This window comes from Anarhichas minor, unplaced genomic scaffold (genome assembly GCF_050575085.1).
Source record: "Anarhichas minor isolate MPS153535 unplaced genomic scaffold, ASM5057508v1 ptg000045l, whole genome shotgun sequence".
Taxonomy (NCBI): domain Eukaryota; kingdom Metazoa; phylum Chordata; class Actinopteri; order Perciformes; family Anarhichadidae; genus Anarhichas; species Anarhichas minor.
This window is the reverse complement of record NW_027466491.1, coordinates 7,382,849-7,392,677: the sequence shown is the minus strand read 5'-3', so window position 1 is coordinate 7,392,677 and position 9,829 is coordinate 7,382,849.

The following is a 9,829-nucleotide window of genomic DNA, read 5'->3' as shown; positions in this document are numbered from 1 at the left end:
TTCAGTGTCTGGATGCTCTAATGTCTGCATTTTCTTTAATGAATACATCACGACGGGTCAACAAGGTCCGGCCCATTTCAAAGGCTCCTCCACATGCTGCCTGAGGAACGCAGCTTCTTTTCACTGGAGGACACAACCAGTGAATACTTTTGGGATTAAGTATTTATATACCAATCGCAGTGAACATGGTTTTGCTAGATGAGGTGTGTTACTGAAAATGGAGGAGACTACTGAATCTTTTTATATTCTCAATAATCAGCATCAGATTGTTGAGCACAGGATTCAATATTTGAATAAGTACAATTCAAAAGAAAATGGAAGAAAATAGTCAAATAAACTCAAGTTTTAAAGCATTTCTTATCAACTCACAAAATAAGGAAATATCAGGTACCATTAAATTTGTCCCTATGTACAGTTAATCAGCTGTTTTAGGGCAGTGCCCAAGTGAAAACATGGACATGTTTAGCTCTACATGTTAATGAGGGCACCTGAATGCATCATTAGCTTAATTCTCTGTGAGGCTCGTCCTTCGGTCTGGCCTTTAGGCCCCGTGAAGGACCGACGTTTGTGGCCCACGTATACTTGGACAGGATCCAGCACCGGAACTGAGACGCAGCCAAATGCTCCAGACAGGTAAACCTGACCCATAGTTCTGAATACTTTCATCTATCTACACATACAACAAGAAAACCTTTCCAACATACCCCCACGAACCAGACAGTTGCTCTCTGAGAGCTCTTTTGTTAGACTTCCCCGTCTCATCCCTGCCGTGCTCCCTCTACTCGAGCCCTCGCTGCAGCAGTCGCTGCTTTTAATTGCACGGGGCCTCGTCTGTGGTAATTATGGTGTCAAACGCAAAAGAGGAGCGGGTGCAAATAATGTAAACGGTGCAGCGGCTGACGGATTTGTCTCGATCGCGGAGGGAGACATCGCTGTGAGAGGAGATTAAAAACAGCGACCCAGGAAGCAATTGAGCATACAAAGAACATTGACACCTCATTTGTAATCAGGAAACGAAAAGAAACTATATTTTTCTCCACGCCTGAAATAGAGCCACACAAAGGGAACTGGGTTTTACAAAATAAAAGGTTTGTATCATGTTGTCAAGGAAAACTGATAGTATGGGTCTTTAATTATGGTGCGGCAACTTTAGAGTTTAATTATACAGAGTGTTGTGTTTATCTAAGGCTCTCCTCCAATCTTTGAGAAAGTTTCACACAACTTTAATGCTAATTTCGTCCTCACAGGTGGAAGTGTTTTGAATCAGCCTTTTGTGCTCAACTCAATTAAATATGTGTGTGTTGGACAAAGTGTGATGTCTTCGGGGAGGAGTTTGTCTACTTGTCGGCGGGGGGGGGGGCGGGGGGCTTGAATCAATGCCTGGCATGGTTTCTTGAACAATGGGAGCCCCCGGAGGGGAAGCTGCAAGGTCATTCAAATAAATAAAAAAAAGACTCCTCAGGCGTTGCCATGCAATCTCTGAGAATTCAACGGTTTTCATCGCACCTGATGCAGGTTCAACGGATGAAAATCATTCTCTTGAAATTGGCTTGAAATCCAGCCTTTATTTAACCTCACCGGTTGTTGCAGAGCAGAACGCAAAGAGAACTCCAGAAACATTATCTTATATTGTTAACTTCATCGGCCGAAATATATATAAATATATAAGATCTACTCTTCTTCGAACCCAATATCTTTTCTCATCTACTGCAACAACAATAAAAATGCATCTTGGGATTCCGAGGCCGCGTGTGCTCGGTGCTGATAAGGCCTCAGATTTAATAAATATTCTTTATGTGATTTATTTTATACATTGCATTAAAGTTTTATCAGTGCAAAGCAAACCTCAGCCGGGTAATGCAGGATTATGGGCCCAGCGTTGGCCCTCTGTGCCCTGCAGTCTGCCGTTGGGATGGACTATTAACTGTGTGAGACGTGATCAATGGGGGCCCCCAGCTTGCCAGAAAGCTTGCCGGGTCAGTGTTCGCCTGTGAACGGGGATGTATCAGCAGAGAGAGGGGGCGGAAAAAAATCTATACAATGCCACTGGTGGCCTCATTCTCTCTATTCACAAACATACACGCTTGCATGGAAAATTCTATGCAGGCTGGCGAAACGTGTCTGTGGTGCACGTAGATGAGGGACTGAGTATGCGCAGCTGTGGTGCGATGTCTTTGCCCGGTTGCCTGGGTCAGAACAGTCATCGCCGGAGGGGCCTGGAACGCAACCTCGGGGGTCAACCCGGGGAGGGACGTGACAAGCAGAGGACAAATGATGATCAACAAACACGCAAACAAACAAAGACTGACGCAACATGGCCAAAGAGGCGTAATGACCCCGCGTGACCTCCGACGAAAGCGGAGGCAGAATCCCGACCAGCATGTGCATCTGCAGGGTTTTTCCTGACGCCGCTGCGCTCGAGGCTGGGCCACTGCCACATTTGTTAGCCTGCATCTGTGAGTCGTTGATTAAAACAGAAAACATGACCTTGAGGCTGCAAGCGAGAAATCGCGCGCATCCTAACACCAAGGAGGAGGATTAAAGAGAGGCAAAATGACGGAAAATGAAAGACGGAGAACGTGAAAAAGGGGAGGGAGGAGGCTCGGGGAGTTGGAGCGAGAAGGAATCAGAGAGACATAATTGAATAAGTTATGAGTCGGCAAGATGGACAGATAGAGAGCAAGGGGAGATGAATAACAGAAAGGACTGCTGGGGAGGAGGGACATATCTAGGGCAGTGCCTTTTCACGGTCTGGGTTAGTCACAGAGTTGGGGCACAGAAAGATTAAAATGAATCTAAAGATTATCCGGAAACAGAAATATGTGGCTTCAACAATTTGAGGATTTTGACTGAATAAATTCAGTTTTTTTTGTCTTAAGTCCCTTCATTTATTCTGTTGCTGTGTCCTCCCCAAGCCCCCGTGTTGTAAGGGAAGTTAAATGGGATGCTGAAGGCGAATGTCAGAGGGAAGCTTATGCTTCTTAACAATTGCCCTTAAAATCATTTTGGATCATCAGAGGGGAGAAAACTCTCGGAGGCTGTTTTAAAGAGATGGGAAGAAGAAGCGTGGCGGCATCAGACTGGCAGAGAGTGGACATGAGGACAGCCTGATCGCCAGCAGTTTATCCTTCCTTCCTATCACTTTGCTGATATGGCAGAGAAACCCAGAAAAAAAAGCCTAAATATTAACACCCAAAGCACAAAAGTGGTAGACACATCAACATATTTACTGTCTGTTTACATCCTGTGCCAGTGGGGATGCACCAAGAACAAAGACTTGAAGTCGAGATGAAATTAAAAAGGCCATTGTAACCCTTTAGATCACATCCCCGGTCATATTGTGCAAAATATTTATACAAAATCTATTTTTTTGTATTCTTTTATGAAAATCTATTCATCTTTTCTTCCTCTAAATTAAAATAAGATGTGTGCATAAGTAAGCTAGTACTAACCAATGATATCATAATATACATCCATCAATCAATCAAACTTTTAGTGACAAGGGAGGTGTGTGTGGGCTACATTCTAAGCCCACCCACTTTTTGGCGGTCCAATCAATTGTCCACTGTTTGATTTAAATCCCTCTTGTGACTGTACATCGCTCAAGTATTCTATTTCACTGGGACTTTAGGAATGAGGTTGGGAATATTGTCTGTACATTAAATACAAAGCTACAGCCAAGAGACGGTTAGCTTAGCTTAGCATTAAGACTGGACGCTTGGAGAAGCTTGTCTTAACATCCGCCTATCAGCACCTCAATGGCTGGCAACCTCACATTGACCAGACTCCAGGAAGTCACTGTTCCCGGCCAAGAAATAGTCCAACATATAACCCTCTGCAAAACCAGCTTTAGAGAGCTTTAGAAACGTATGTCTCAACGTATATATTGTGCCCAGAATAGCCAGGGTATCTCTCTAAGGCTCTGATTCATCGACTACGTCTGTGTGACTAAAGATGTATCTGTTAGTTCATGACATCTTGGACTTGTTACCGCTCTAATGGGTGGTCCATGTTTCCCCATAACAAGGAAATTGTTCACCGCAAAGGAAATCAAGACTCAACTTTTGGACATAACAAACTGAGCTGTTGCTTTTCATGGCAGAGCTGTAGCTGCGCAGCGAGGCGGATCCCAGGCTATTTGCTGTCACTGGCTGGTCCTGGAGGTGTGAGGGAACGAGCAAAGCAACCGGAGCGAGTCTGCGCCAGAGGAAAAGCCTTGATGGAGGAAGCTTTGAGAGCCGACTTCACAGCTAATGAGACAAATGAATGAGGCGGCAGAGGAGAGGATCAGTAAATAACATGAAAAGAGGAAACAAACGCAAGAGACGAATCGCTTCTGGACAAACTAATTATCAGCTGTTTGCATCTCTGATTAGGACACATGTTTTGCGTAGGCGTACATTAAGTCTCTCGGCACATCTCCATGAATCTGGGTGCATGTGTCGTGTGTTTGTGCGTTGATGAGGGCATCTTTGAAATGCAAAGATGCAGAGTTTAATTGTATAATCCAGACTCTGTGAGATGGGGATATTGCAGGAGAACCGGCGACAGATCTGATCTAGCAAGACACTTTTGCTCGGCGGCAGAAGGCTTTGAGAGGATTGGGGCGGGAGAGAGAAAGACGTGTGAGATTTTAACAAGGGAGAGATTTGGATTTGGTCGGCTTTGTGACTGCTCGACAGTCACAAAGCCGTGCGCACAATGAAGAGAGAAGAGCAGGTTCAAGCTGAGCTCCCTCCCTCCAGATGTTGTTTTTGAAATGGGATACAGAAAGTCAAGGCTTGAACGTTTTCAGCAGCTGTAAAGACGAAGCCCAAATCCAGTCACAAGCTGAGAGATGGAATGTTTCCGGCTGTTTTACTGCATTGTGCATCCACACCTAATGGTGTAGTTTAACATTGACCCACCCTGTTTGATGTGTTTTTAATGAAAGATGCCTTTCATCAATAGAACTGGCCAGGTCACGTGGTGAAATTTGATTTTGAGTAATGGCATGGATGATGCTGATCATTCTGACCACACAAATAACCCTGAGACATGTTTTTTCCTACTTCCTCTCCTTAGTCATGCCAATTTTGTGTCTAGTCGGATGAAGCCGCACCTCCACCTGTTTCCACTGAAGTGCTGCATCATCTGCAGAAGGCTACAGTCTGATCCTGCTTATTACCCATCCGGGGTCGGCGGCTGCAGAAGCTTTGATGTGTTGCTTAGCTCTCCATTTCAGGGCCTAAAGCAAACACCTCAACCCTCCTCTCCAAACTCACCTCCCACCCCAGTCTAAGACCCGACACACAAACAAAAACGCACGCGCACGCGCCCCCCAGACCTGGAGCTGACCTCATTCACTGGGTTCAGCGCGGGTCTTCTTGCGCTCCGTCTTTCATTCATCCACGTGACGCCTCCTCACAGAGCAGCGGCTTTGTTCTGTGAACCAGGTGCAGGGGAAGTTTTTGCCCGCCGATGTTGAGGAAGGTGCCCACCAGGGGCACAGGTGTCAGATGGAGCACAATGCCGAGTTTCAAGTCATGTGCTTTAAAGTTGACTGAAATAAAGTGCGGATTTTATTTTTCAGGTACGCAGAGCTGAGCCCTGAAAATGACATATATATTTTATTGAGTTTGGCAGCAGAAGTCCAAGAAAACATTTGCGTCCACTGAGAAATGTCTGGCTTGTGGTCCGCCAGTAGGACAACAATAAGACCAGAACCCCAAAAATAACTTTGTTTTTTTTTGGATGAACAGCTCAAAAGCTCAGACTCCGAATGATCTCAGAACTCACCAGGAACTTCCGTTCCCTCCAGACGTCTCCTGTTCCCTCATCTCTGTACATGCTTGAAGTCACACAGCTCCGGGATTAGTTCATTTCAACAGTTTCAACTTGCACCGAAGTGTCTTCGTCTCACTTTGCTTCGCCCCCAGGAAACGTTGTGTCTTCATGTGGTCATTTGCATTTTTGCACTGACTTTATATGCAGTTATGCCGCCAACCAAATTTGCTTCTAGTTCATTTTGACCCCACCATTCAAAAATAAAAAGTACACACCCCTGTAGCAGGTATACATGGTATGGCTAACTGAAGATATATGATGCATACATTTAAACTTTAAACTGCTAAGCAACCTGATCAATAATATGTCCCTTTGAACATATGGAGATAAAGTCTGAGGGAAGTATCAAACTGAGTCAAGGCAAACTGAAAGCTTGAAAGTTTTTCCATCAAAACGTTCAAACTCTTGAGTCAAAACGTATTTTTAGTCAGTCATATGTCATGAAACCGAATCAGGATAAAGCGATTGGTCTTGAATGAATGCCATCTACAGTATATTTCTGAAACTTAAAGTTACAGTACAATACACAGGTGATAAATGACAGAGACTGCCAAAAAAAATAAAACCACAACAGCCACAATGACGAACCCTTTTGTTTAAAAAAACAGGGAGAAAAGTCTGAACCATCCTGCTTCTTCTTTGGCCAACTTCTTGCAATTTCCCGGAATAAAGTTACACAAACACTTCCTGGGGGGGGGAAGGAAACATATTTCATACCACCAAAGCATTTTCATTACCTCGTTATGTGTGCACGAGCCCGGTCTGATTCGCTGCCTCTGGCTCACGTCGTGACAACTCCCCCTCTTTGGGTGTTTTTTTAATTCGGAAGGCGCTGATGATCAAGCCCAGCAAACACATCCTCATTACTTTTGACCAGCTGATGATGGCGACTGGAACTCGTGAGTCCTATTCATACATCGGTCATGATCATAATGACAGATGTTATCGCTCCGTCTGTGTGTTTGCCTCTCGCCTTTCATTAACATGCAGAAGCCCGCCGACGCACACTCGAGCATGAGCGGTGCAGTGATTACACAGGAAATGAAGTATGCATATCCATCATTATTGTAGTTATTAGGCAGCAGCTGGGGGACACAGGGAGTAGAAAGACAACTAGACCAAAAAGTCAGAAGGTATATGACCTGCCGAATTGTCAGCTTTTTCAGCTTTGCTATCCCTTCACTAGACAATCCCATAAGTCGTCTTAAAATACCCGTAAGCTTCTTATATTTACATGAATTGGTGTTTAATAAGAACCTTTGAGAAGTAAAACGGTTAGTGTTCATTAGCTTTATCTTTTATTAACGATTTAAGAGTTTAAGCTGATAATTTAAGATGTAGCTAACTACGCTGTTCCCTGGGGTTGCAATTAAATTTAAAGCATTGCATCTTAGAGGTTTAATGGGTCATGATTGTATAGTTGCTTACATAGTTAATGGAATGATTAAGGCACCTTTAGTTTAGGATGAACAATGTTTGGTGCTTTTAAATGTGGCATTTTTCACTCACTGCTAACCTTAATTCTGCTTTAGCAGGTCTGCAAACATGCTTATTCACACTACTATTTAATATATATATATATATATATATATATATACCCACAAAGTAAATGCTGCAGAGACAACCTCGTGGCCTGCGGGGCTCAGAGAGCTTGCCAGCTTTGTCCAGTTGTGGGATTGTTTTGCTAACTTCAGAGGTCAAGAGTGAACTGCCAAGCTCAGCCTTAGAAGCGCTCACAACAATAAAAGGTTCCAGGACAAATGAGCACACTGCATCTGGATGAAGACCATGTTATTGGGTTGAAAGCACCAGAGGCAAGAAAGGGGAACACGAGTGGACATTTGTCAAGAGATGATAACTGGCACTGTAAAAAAAACAATCTGCTCTTAAGGCACGATGCGTATGTGATAAATTCATCGCGCTGCACCTCTAACTGTGACATAATTGCTTTGCCGTTCACACTTGCTCATTGTAACAGCGGCTGCTATCTGGACCATGAATCAGGTCACTATGAATTAATTGGTTAAAAAATTACAAGCAGGAGAACAAAGGAGGACATTAGCAACGTGAACTTCACCAAGATGCTTTATTTCACATCACAACAGTTTTCTAAAGCTTTATTTACTCTGATGACTAATTAGGTGCTGCATGGAAATACACGGAGGATGCCACAGTAATGAGACAGGTGGTCTATTTAGACTAGACTGCTGCTGTCTCCTCTCCAGTGCGCGGTGTGCTTCAGGCAGACAGATAGCTACTTTTTTTGGGGTAAGGAGACGCCCGGCACCCACCGGGGCCAACCATGATAACGCAAGCTGTCCAAGACGTGGCAGCTCCATTTAAAGACTCGACGCTGAGCTGCGACTGCGCTTCTATTCAGATGAGTCTTGATGAAATTGTTTGCAGAGGTGCGATGGACAGTTGAGGTAATTATTCTGCTTGAGGTATGATGATTAGGCATTGTGGTTGAGTTGTTTTGATGCGTGATGTGCCTCCTGCCAGCGAGGTAGAGATGTGCCAGACAGCCTGTTCTCACGCCGGCCTCGCTCGTTGCGAAGGCCGGCGTGCAGCCAGTAACTACGGTCAATCAATAGGTCTTGGTTTTAAACTTTCAGAGGGTTCATTTCCAACTGTTCTTAAACTTCTTCTCAGTTTTCTTTCTCTCCACGTACAGCTTTCTGAAAGACAAAAAAAGTCTTGTTTATCCTCACCTTTCTCTTGCCCCCTGTTCCTGCTTTTCCCCCACATTTTCTGCTCTAACTCATTTATGACAAATATAACCTTCCAAAACAAAAATGTATTTCACTTACCTCTGTGTTTTTCTTTTAGTTTTACCTTTTTCAACCTTTTGGATCAAGCGAGAACAAAGTGTCATTGACAGTGAAAGCCAAAAGGTACAAAGCTTCTCAGCAGAGCTTTGGTTGGGGATTAAAAATAATTAAAAATTCTTACTCATAACCTCTTGAAGGCTTTGGCTTGGTTTCTGCACAGACTGTGAACACATCAGAAGTGAACTGCAATATGGCAACAATGTACATACTACGCAGTTAATATAGCTGGAGGCTGTCCTCCAGGATGGTAGTGTGTTTTACATCCATTACATGCCGTCTCCTGCTGCGGTCTCCAAGCTTCAGTTCCTGTAATCTTTCAGAAACAGTATTCGATGTATTAGAATATGGTCTTAACTTTGAGCCATTACTCAAAACATTGCCCACGAGTCACAGTCCCTGGGCTGGGAAAAAAAAACATCTTAGCACTGCAAATCTCAGCATCTTCTATATTTGCACAGGTCTAGGTTCTGCTGTTTACCTATTATTACCTGGACACACAGCATTGTATGATGGCAATTTAACTATTAAACAAGCCTCGTGCCAGATCAGCTCTACACTGACCTTTTATCAATTTGCATATTTAAGGCATTCCAGGAATTTATAGCACGGAAGCAATTAAACTAAAGGATGTCTCAAGGGTCCCCACCTGGGTTGAACCCAAACAACCCTTTGATCTCTGTTAAGTGGCTGCATTCATATTCTCAGACCTTATCTGAATAGAATTCAATTATTTCTGAATTCATGCAGCATCACCAAAAGAGTTGGGGAGCAGCAGCACATCATCCTGCAGGATGCTGGACACATTTGGGATCTCTCAGGATGTGTGTCATAACACTGCCCCCTCATGGTCATAACCAAAGAAGGTTTCCACCGTGCGTCATGTGTGGAGTGTTTGTGTGTTTATGACCCCAAATACTCAAGGGTCAGAAGCATTTTTCTTGTCACGCACCCGCAGGCGAGCAGGAGACGTGAGCTGCAGCAGAGGCTATTTTTTGGGCTTTTGTTTTGCCCCACAGAATACCATCTGCCTTCGCCTTGTTGGTTAGTCATGTGAATCACATGCAGAGTTACAGCTTGTGCACTCAGGCGTTTTTTCCAGCTTCCTCATCCATGTGAATGTGTTTTATGTTCTGCAGGCTTAAAAGATGTTTAAAAAAAGTGCACCCCTTGCC